A 9,824-nucleotide genomic window follows, 5' to 3' on the forward strand; every position below is an offset into this window, starting at 1 on the left:
TAAAATACATTTAATTTTAAAACAAACTTGAGGACTCAAAATAATTTTTAATTTAAAGTGTCCATAAAATCACCATTTGGAAATAAAAAATTATTATACTAAAAATGAATGGTATCCATAACTAGAAATTTATTAATCTATGTATTTATAAATATTACTGAATAATGCTGAAAATAATATTTTTAAGAAAGGTAATTAGGATTCGATTTTTAATATAGATTGTAGAAGATAAAGCTTAATAAAGCACACAGATATATAGATATCTATCTATAGTGACATCTTTATATATGTGTGTGTATATATGTAGATAGATATAGAGAAAGAGAGAGAGAGGGAAGGAGGAAGGTTGAGAGAGGGAGAGAAAGAGAGAGAGAGCTACACCAGTAATGAGAATAATTTAACTGCATAGAGATAGTTAAGATGTGAAGTAAAGAATAGAAAAATTGAGTTAAACAGATGTGGGCATTCAAATGATTATTTACATTAATCGAACAAAGAATTTTTCTTGATTTGGTAGATAATACAAAGCAAAACCACTGAATCTTCTAGAAAATAAAAAATCTGTGAATTACATGTTGTAGAACCAAGTGTGACTAAAAGATTCCTTAAAATTTTGTCTTTCAATTTGGTAAATGTAGGGTCATTGTTTCTTTTTAAGTACACTTGAGAAATCTCTCAAATTGTCACTCCTGCTGTATTCTATAGTCTCCCCACCCCTCGACATTGAATCCCTCTATAAAACCAGAGAATTCTAGAATTTTACAATAGGATAGGGCAGAGATGTTTTGTTATAATCCAATCATTTAAACAAATAAAAAAAGTGAGTTCAGAAATTATTTATTTAAAATTGCCAGGCTACTTTGCGATTCTATCTAAATCCCACATATCTTAAGAGATCTGTCCACATTTCAACTTCATGAAGCCTTATGTAGAAAAAAAAAAATTATTTTCTAAATTTCACATCATCTCTTTTTTAACTTACAATATCTACTTTTTAGTAAAGTAATTTGACTTTTTTTAAACCTTTATGAGAGAGTCTGTCAGTTCTTAAATATATAAATTAAGTTGTTTATATTTTTGTTTTCTCCTTATGCCCTTCCCTAATTGTATGAATTGACCTGCCCTGAACCAATAACCACTTAACACGTTTTATATTATAGTTTTCATCAAATTGTATGGATTCCCAAATAACATGTTGTTAAATTTAAGTTTTTGAATAATAAAAATATAAATATGATACATTATTAATAAGCCTATCTTACTATATGTAGCATTTTGTAACTTTTTAAAAATGTTTTATGTTTAGGTCTTATCCATGCTTATATTTATAGTTACGCTTACTATTTTTTCTCTGCTAGATAGTATTTCATTGTATGATTTACCATGATCCACATGCCCATTTTCTATTGATGGTATCTGGATTGTTTCTGTGTTTGTAGCATTATAGTATAGTTTCTATAAATAATTTAATAGTTGTCTCAACTTTACATATGAAAGATTTTCCAAGGGGTATGTGCCCCTTGGAAGTCATCATCACAGGCACCTATCTATTCAATGTTACAACTGCAATGTATTATCCATAAAGGTTTTATCAATTTACACTTCTACCAAAAGATTATAAAAGTTTATTTCCACAATTTTTTCAGTGCAATATTGAGATTTAAAAATTTGTTCTAATACATAAAGAGGGTTGGCATAATCCTACAGTATTTTTATATAAACTAATATAATTTATTTTAATTATTTAAGGTTCAAATATATGTTTGCAATGTGAATATTACATTTCTATTTTTTATTTATATTTGGTAGTAGAGTGTACAAAAAAGTTCATTTGATAACAGTCAAGTTTACAAAAAGTTTTTTTCAGACTTGAAAATTTTTTCTATCCTGTCGAAAAATTGTTTCCTTTTCACAGTTTACAATGGTATTCTTTTATACTGCCATTCATTAAAATATTTTTCTTTTACTTATAATTTTTAATATATCTGAATTTATTTTGATATGTTATGAGGTAAGGAATCTATTATATTTTTTTCTAAATGAATGACCAATTACCTCAGTATTTTTTTTTAATGCTTTTTATCCTTTCCTCCCCAGTCTGTAATATAACCTCATTCATACATCAACTACTCATTTATATGTGGCTGTTTCTATACCACATTTTGTGTTTTCACTGATTTATTTTTCTATAGTTGCTAAACTTCTTAAATCATGATAACTGTACAGCTATAAAATTTTATCTGTTTATCTTGCTTGGTATGCACTGGGAATCCTATATCTGAGAATTTATTTTACACATTTCTGAAAAATTATTCATTATGTATTTAATATGATATTTTCCCATTTCTATTCTTTATTTAAGTCTACTTAGATATATGTCAGAAGTATTCACTGCTATTAACTACATTCGTCATGTCTATCAACATATTGTTCATATCCCTGTATTTCTCTGCTGCATTCTATTTCCTGACTTATATTTCCCATTTTACTAATTTCACCATTAACTGGGTCTAATCTATTATTTTATCTATCTACACATTGATTAGATAACTTTGACTGTTTTATTACTGTTTTCTAAATTTTTTATTTGTTTATTTTCCCATTTGTTTGCATTTAGATCTTTTTTTTTTCTTGTCCAGTTTTAAAACTCTCTCCTTCAATTTAAAATATTCTCTCCATGGTTGTTTTATTTTCTATATCTGATAATTCCAATATTAATAATCTTCCGTGTCATAATTTTTGTGCCTTAAAGTATTTGTTTATTTAAGCAACTAAATTCTCTCTCAAAAATTTTTAGGTATTTTATATCTTTGATTCCAGCTATCTCTATATGCCAAATGACATAGGAATAAGACTTTTTGAGACAGTCCTCAAACTTACTATATTGCTTTGCTGCTTGCTGCCTCTACAATAGAGCCAAATACCTTGAGCCCAGGAGTCTTTGAATTATACTATGAGCCTCAATTCTCTGAGTTACCTTATGCAATTTAAAATACTAGACATTACACAATAGTAAGGTTATGCAAGTACTGGGGCATCTTAATCCATTCAGAGATTTTCACCATAACTGATAATACAGTCTTTTTAATTTCATTTTCACATTGTTAAATTTTAATACATTTTGTGCTCAAAATATTATATTTTCTTCTTCTTTTTTTTTTTTTTTCTTATTTTGGATTGATGGAAAGGGTAATGTAAAAGGTAGTTTTTTCTTTATGGACCTCTAAGATTTCAATAATCTTGTTTCTCTCTATTCTTTTAATTCTTGTTCTTAATTCAGATAAAATCTTTTTCCTTACCTTTCCTATTTCTAGTAGTACCTTATCAAATACAACAAATTACAATAAATATATTCTATTAATGGTGTTTTCCAACTTCTTGTAGCAGAGACAAAATTTCACTAGATATATGATTGTTTAGTGTATTACCAGAGACTGATTTACTTTTTTTTTATTTGCCACTGCATAGCATTAATCATTATTTTCCAGATTCCAAATTCACATCTTCCCTGCAAATTATGCCCATTGATGAGCTGCTTCAGTCAGGAGAAAGTGTTTATTCTGCAATAACATTCAACCTCAAAATCTCAGGGACGTAAAACAGCACAGTTTTATTTCTTGGCCAACACTTGGTAACTGTGCATAGGTTGGGTAGTACTGTAAAAGTCTATCTCTCCCCAATCTCCAAGGCTAGTGATATTCCACATAGTATGATATTCATTGGCTCAGTCATAGAACAAATTTAATATTCACAAAATATATAATTTATGTTGTTTTAAGGCATGGAATTTTGTGGAACGTTTGTTACCATCTCATAAACTTGACTGCTCTCACTTCTACAAAGTAAATTTTGAAATATCTATTTGTCCATGCAGCTGGAAAGGGAAGACTTCCTTGGCGTCTTTTTGTGTTGAGTTTCTGCCCCTCTTGATTTTAGTAACATCATTTTATTTTTCAGAAAATGCTGTAACTTTGACATTATTATTATTATTATTATTATTATTATTATTTTATTTTTTTTAGATGAGGCAACCATTGGTTGACCTAACAGATTGCAAGGACCTTGTCAGCTTGCAATTCCTTATTTTTTATTTTTTATGCCTACAGCACCTGGTCTTCCTAGGTGGTCTCCCATCCAAGTATTAACCAGGCCCAACCCTGCTTAGCTTCCAGGATCAGACGGAATCGGGCTTGTTCAGGGTGGCATGGCTGTAGACATTATTATTTTTTAAATCACCTCAACCTCAATCAAAATAAATACCATTTACAATTGTTATTTCCCATAGATGATAAACTGAATATCCTCGCCCCACCATAAGCACAGATAGAAGTACATTTATGGGTAAGAATCTTAATGACACAGCCTACACAGAAAGCACTAGTTATAGTATCACTATAAATTACTTTGTTTTAACTCATTTCCTTGGATTAATCTTTATGGTTATGTAGCTATAAAAATGTTTAAAGTAAGTTAGAGGGAATGCATTATAATGTCTACATAGACATCGCCTCTCTTATAGAGGACAGAGCTAGATCTTGCCTCTTTTCTGGCTTGATAGAGGCTCTGTTTTAGTCCGTGCACTCTCTATGGATCACTCACAGAAAAAAGAACTGGTGATAGAAATACAATAACCTCTGTTAGATTTAACTTTATTACCTTACCAAGAATTACAAGAGCAATTATATATAAATATATATAAGAAATTTGTTGTAAGGAATTGGCTTATGTGATTATGTGATTGTGGGGCTATCTAGTCTGAATTCTGTGGGGCAGGCAGTCTAAAAACCCCAGCAGGCATCGAAGCTGTAGTCTCAAGTAAAATTTCTTTTGTAAGAAACTTGTTTTTGCTATTATGGCAGTCAAATGTTTGGATGAGGCCCATCCATATTTTGAGGGTAATCTCCTTTCCATATTCAACTGATTATAAATGTTAGGCACATGTACCAAACAACTTCACAGAAACTTGAAGATTAGTGTTTGATTAAATAATTAGATACTAAGGCCTAGCCATGATATATAAAATTAACCATCACATCATCTTTTGTGAATTGCCTTCTGTGTCATTTTATCTACTCTGACTACATTCACTGTCTTACTTAAAGTTAAAAATTAGCAATTTAAATCCTGTGTGATGATACTGAAAGATGTAAATTAGCTATTTAAATAAAGCTTTTCATAGGTTCTTAAAACTTAGTGTATATCATTTTTTTGTAGAAGAACCAAAACAATCTTCAAAATGCATATATTAAGAAATTTGATTAGCTACAAGGGTGAAAAGCAAGCTTCATAGTTTCATATTTACCATTTGTCTAACAAAAATCATTTTTTTTTAAAGATGGAAAGTGGATTTTGTTGTTACTGGCAATACAAGAGATTTCTCAATATTGTATGTTTCCCTGTCTTCTTCTGACATTTTATTATTTAAGGTGCATTTATAACTTTGCCTTTTTAAATGTTTTAATAAAAGTGTGGTGACAAATTCTGATTGTTCATTGCCCTTATAATATACTAACTAATGATTAGGTCTAAGAAGGAGTTTGCTTCAAGAACTTCTAGCATTATTAAATTAGAAAATTTGCCAATTGAATTTGTGCTTCTCTATCTTCCAAGTAGATAGAATGAATGAATCGTTTCTTGTAAAATTATGTTATTATAATTATTTTTTCCTTAGAGAAATAATGTAAACATGTTCCTTGTGCACATTCTGAAAACTGCAGAACATCATACGAAGGACATATAAAGCTACATATTTATATATACACATATTTTTGTAGATGTTCGTAATAATTTGAAACCATTTTGATTTCACTTTTGGAAAACTGTAATTTTGGCAAACATTAAGGTAGGCAAATTCTGCTAGCATTTCACCAAGACATTTCTCTCCTTCATCTGTTGTTATAAGATTGTGTAGCCCAGCTCACTAGAGAGAATACTCCCTAGCCTCTCTTGCATTTAGATATGGCATTGTGACCATGTTCTCTCCTATGAAATGGAAGCAGAAGTAATGTGTGGTATTTTTCACAGAGTGTATTTGAGCTCTCCTCTCTCTCTTTTTCTCCTCTCTTGAATGAATGTATATTACACCAAAGCCCAAAAATAAAGGAGATAAAAGATAGAAGGACCTGAGTTTGCTCAGACAAGCAGCTTGCTGGCTTTGATCACCTTCCCTGGATTGTTAAATTAATGATAAATAAAAAGTAATCATATTTGGGCCACAAATGGGTTATATTTAGAGTAGTTTATTCTAGCTTAACTAATTTTCTAAGAATAAATCTGTTTTAGTTTCGTAAGGCTGCTGTAACAAATTATGAAAACCTGGGAGGTTTAAAACATCAGAAATTTACTCTCTCACAGTTCTGGAGATTTGTAGTACAAAACTAGATCCTCCCATCTTCAAAAGGTGCTTTTTCCAAATAAGGCCCCATTCAGAGATTGTGGAATTAGGGGGTGGCAATATGTTTTGGGAACCACCATTCAATTCACTGTAGTACCCTGAAGAGGTATTATGAGATTATGTCTTTTCTTCATTTGGTAGTTGCACTGTCTACAATGTGTCATACTGGTCACATAAACATTCAATAAAAAACCCTTAAGTCTTTATTAAAGAGAGCCTTTTATAATTGTACATATCAGTTATAAATGGAAGTACCGAGTCTCCAACACATTTAAAAGTGAGATTTATCAGTAATGTTTGAATTGCAAAATTAGCAAATGGTCAAATTACAATAAGAACTCTTCAAAATGTCTATTTTATTTCTAAAATGAGGGATTTATGTAAAATGAGATTTGTATGTCACACTACAGAAGCAGGTCACAGTAACATGACATTAAAATGGACTCTTTCTATCTCAGTTCTAGTTGAAGGATGAACACAATAAAAACCAAGAACTCTTGAGACAGACAATGAAAATATTTTTTAAAAAGGGGGATTTCCAAAGAGGATTTCGTTTGGAGAGAGGTCTATGTGGCTTTCCTCAGCATAAAAACAGGAGAAAGAGATGAAAGGATGAGATTTCTAACTCCAACTGTAGTAAGGAGGCCTTTAACAGAACAACTCAACGTGTGCCATGTGCTCTGGTAAGTGGAGGACATGAAGAGCTGTTTCCTGGCCCAGGCTTGGAAAGATACCATGACCTGTGGGGTAGCAGTGTAAGGACTGCATCTGGGAGTAGTCAACAAGAGCATGGACCACAGTGACTACATGGATTCTGCAGGAGGGTCAGCCTGACCTCGTTTCAGAAGGGAGCCTGTCCTATGTCAGGCCCCAGAAGTAAGAAAATTCCTGAGGAATGAGCTGCAGCTGAGGTGGAAGCAAGGCCTACACAACTGGAAAATCTCTGAAGAACCCACAAAATCACCCGCAGTGCAAAGGCATTCTTAAACATCTGCCATGCCTTAGAGTAAACAGAGCTTCTTAAGTCATTTCAAGTAAAGTGAGAATTGCCTGTCTGCCCATCTAAATTATCCTTTCTTTTACTCTGAGAAAAGAGATGTGATCAGTGAATGAGAAAGAAAGAGGAAGGTCCTCAGTCCTTCCCAGGAGGAAGGTGGCAACCCTATAACAATGCCTAACTGGGAAATAGGGTGGGGGATAGGGTGTTGCTGGTGAGATATATGCAAATGAAAACTTCTGTTACAACGTGCATTTATAACAAAACCATTTGTTTGTGTGCAATTGATAATCAGGCAAATACAATCACCCAAATGTGAAATGTTAGCTGTTAATTTTCTTTGAACTACCAAACAACGTTCGACATAGGGCAATGTACCGCTTGATCGAGCACTCCCTGGTCATTTGGCTCTTCCTCGCCCTACCCTGTGCTTTACTCCAGAGAATGTGTACATTTCATCTCCTCTCCTGCATTTCTGTACTCTTCTCCATGAAAGTATGTAACATACCATAATGGACACGAGTAATACTTCTAGTTTAAAGAATCCATGAAGTGAACAAAAAAAAAAAAAAAGAAGTGTAAGGAAGCCTTAAGAATTTAAGAGAAGGTTGAAATATTTTTTTTTTCTTTTAAAATTAGTTTCTCTTTTAAAATTAGTTTCAGGGATACAGTACATTGGTTAGACACTTAAATAGTTGATGAAATGATCCCCCTGATTACTTTATCATCCATCTGGCTCTGCACATAGGCCTTACAACACTATTGACTATATTCCCTATGCCCTGCTCCCTATCCCTGTGACTATTTTTAAACTACTAATTTGTCCTTTTTCAACCCTTCACCATTTCTCCCAGCCTCCCAAACCCTGTTCCCTCTGGCAGTGACAACATTGTCCTCTGTATCTGTTAGTCTGTATTCATTTAGTTTGTTCCTTTTGTTCCTTAGATTCCGCATATAAGTGAAATCATATGGTATTTATCTTTCTAATTTTTATGTAAATATTCATTTTAAATTTTTCCAAAAGTTTAAGTTCTCTGATCATAACCTTATAGAAATAGCTAACCTGGTATAACTCATCAGAATATCAGACACATAATGTTATACCTTAAAAAATTAAATAATATATCCTTTTTGGATAATTATTTAGTAGGATCATTTTGACCCAGAAGAGAAGGTAAATATGTAGTTTATAATTTTTTTATATGAGACTATTCAACTAAACAACAATCTCAGATGATCCACTGAGGTTATTAACAATGTGGGATGGGAGTGATTAAAATAGAATATAAATAAACTGATTTTCTACTGCTGTGATTTGAACTCACTAGGCTGGTGATAACAGTATTTTTCCCACTGCCTGAAGTTGTATCTTTATGTAACTACCTGTGGCTAAATTAAATTCAATAAAAACAACTTAAAAAACACCATATAGTACCTAAACAACATAAATAAAGGATACCATGTATACCTAAAATGTTAATAGCCAACGCTTATTTTTTCTACTAAAAAATAAAGTAGATATGGAAACATTATGTGAAAATACTAACCAAAAAATGTTTACTAAAATATAGGTATGACTCTCCATATAAATCATACTGATTTTCTTTAACATTACCAGTTATTAAATGTTGGATAATTTACAAACAAAAGCTTTGCAATACTTGCACAAAGATTTTTCTTCATTAAACATATTTAGTTTTCGTATGTTTGTTTCTAATATACTTCTTCATTTTAAAATAGTTCCATATTTATAGAAAAATTGAGAAAATAGTGTAGAGTCCCAATATAGCTCCCACCCAGTTTCTCCTATTATAAACATCTTACATTGCCATAGTATATTTGTTACAAATAACGATCCAATGTTCATACAATTGTTTACAAAAGTCCGCAGTTTAGCAGTTTATTGGACTTACTTATTTTTAATTTAATGTAATTTTTCTGTTCCAGGATACCAAATTATACCTTGTCGTCACATCTCCTTAAATTATTCTTTGTTGTGAAAACTTATCATATCTTTCCTGTTTTCCATGATCTTGGAGTATCAAAGAGTACTGATCTGGTACTTAATAAAATGGCTTTCAAATGGGATTGGTCTGATGTTTTTCTCATGATTAGATGGAGGTTATGGGTTTTGGAAAGAAATAAAGGGGCATTCTTTAGCACAGAATTAGAGTGACATTCTAATTATGTGTCAAGGGTACATGTAATTAATGTGTCTTCTCACTATTGATGTTAATCTTGAACCTGAGGTAGTATTTGTTAGGTTTCCTCAGTGCAAAATAACTCTTTTATTTTTCCTTTTTCCATACTGTATTCTTCAGAAGGAAGTAATTATGTATAGTCCACACTTAAGGTATAGGAAGTGACATCTGCATCCTTTAAGGTGGAATATCTACATAAATTGTTTAAAATTCTGCATCGGAAATTTATTTT

At 31.5% G+C, this 9,824-nt stretch overlaps 1 pseudogene; it reads right to left on the bottom strand.

Annotated features, from left to right (window-relative positions):
* Nucleotides 1-4,097: 4,097 nt before the first annotated feature.
* On the bottom strand, nt 4,098-4,216 carry LOC112481531 (annotated as a pseudogene).
* Between the last annotated feature and the right edge of the window lie 5,608 nt (nt 4,217-9,824).

This window comes from Pteropus alecto, unplaced genomic scaffold (genome assembly GCF_000325575.1).
Source record: "Pteropus alecto unplaced genomic scaffold, ASM32557v1 scaffold72, whole genome shotgun sequence".
Taxonomy (NCBI): domain Eukaryota; kingdom Metazoa; phylum Chordata; class Mammalia; order Chiroptera; family Pteropodidae; genus Pteropus; species Pteropus alecto.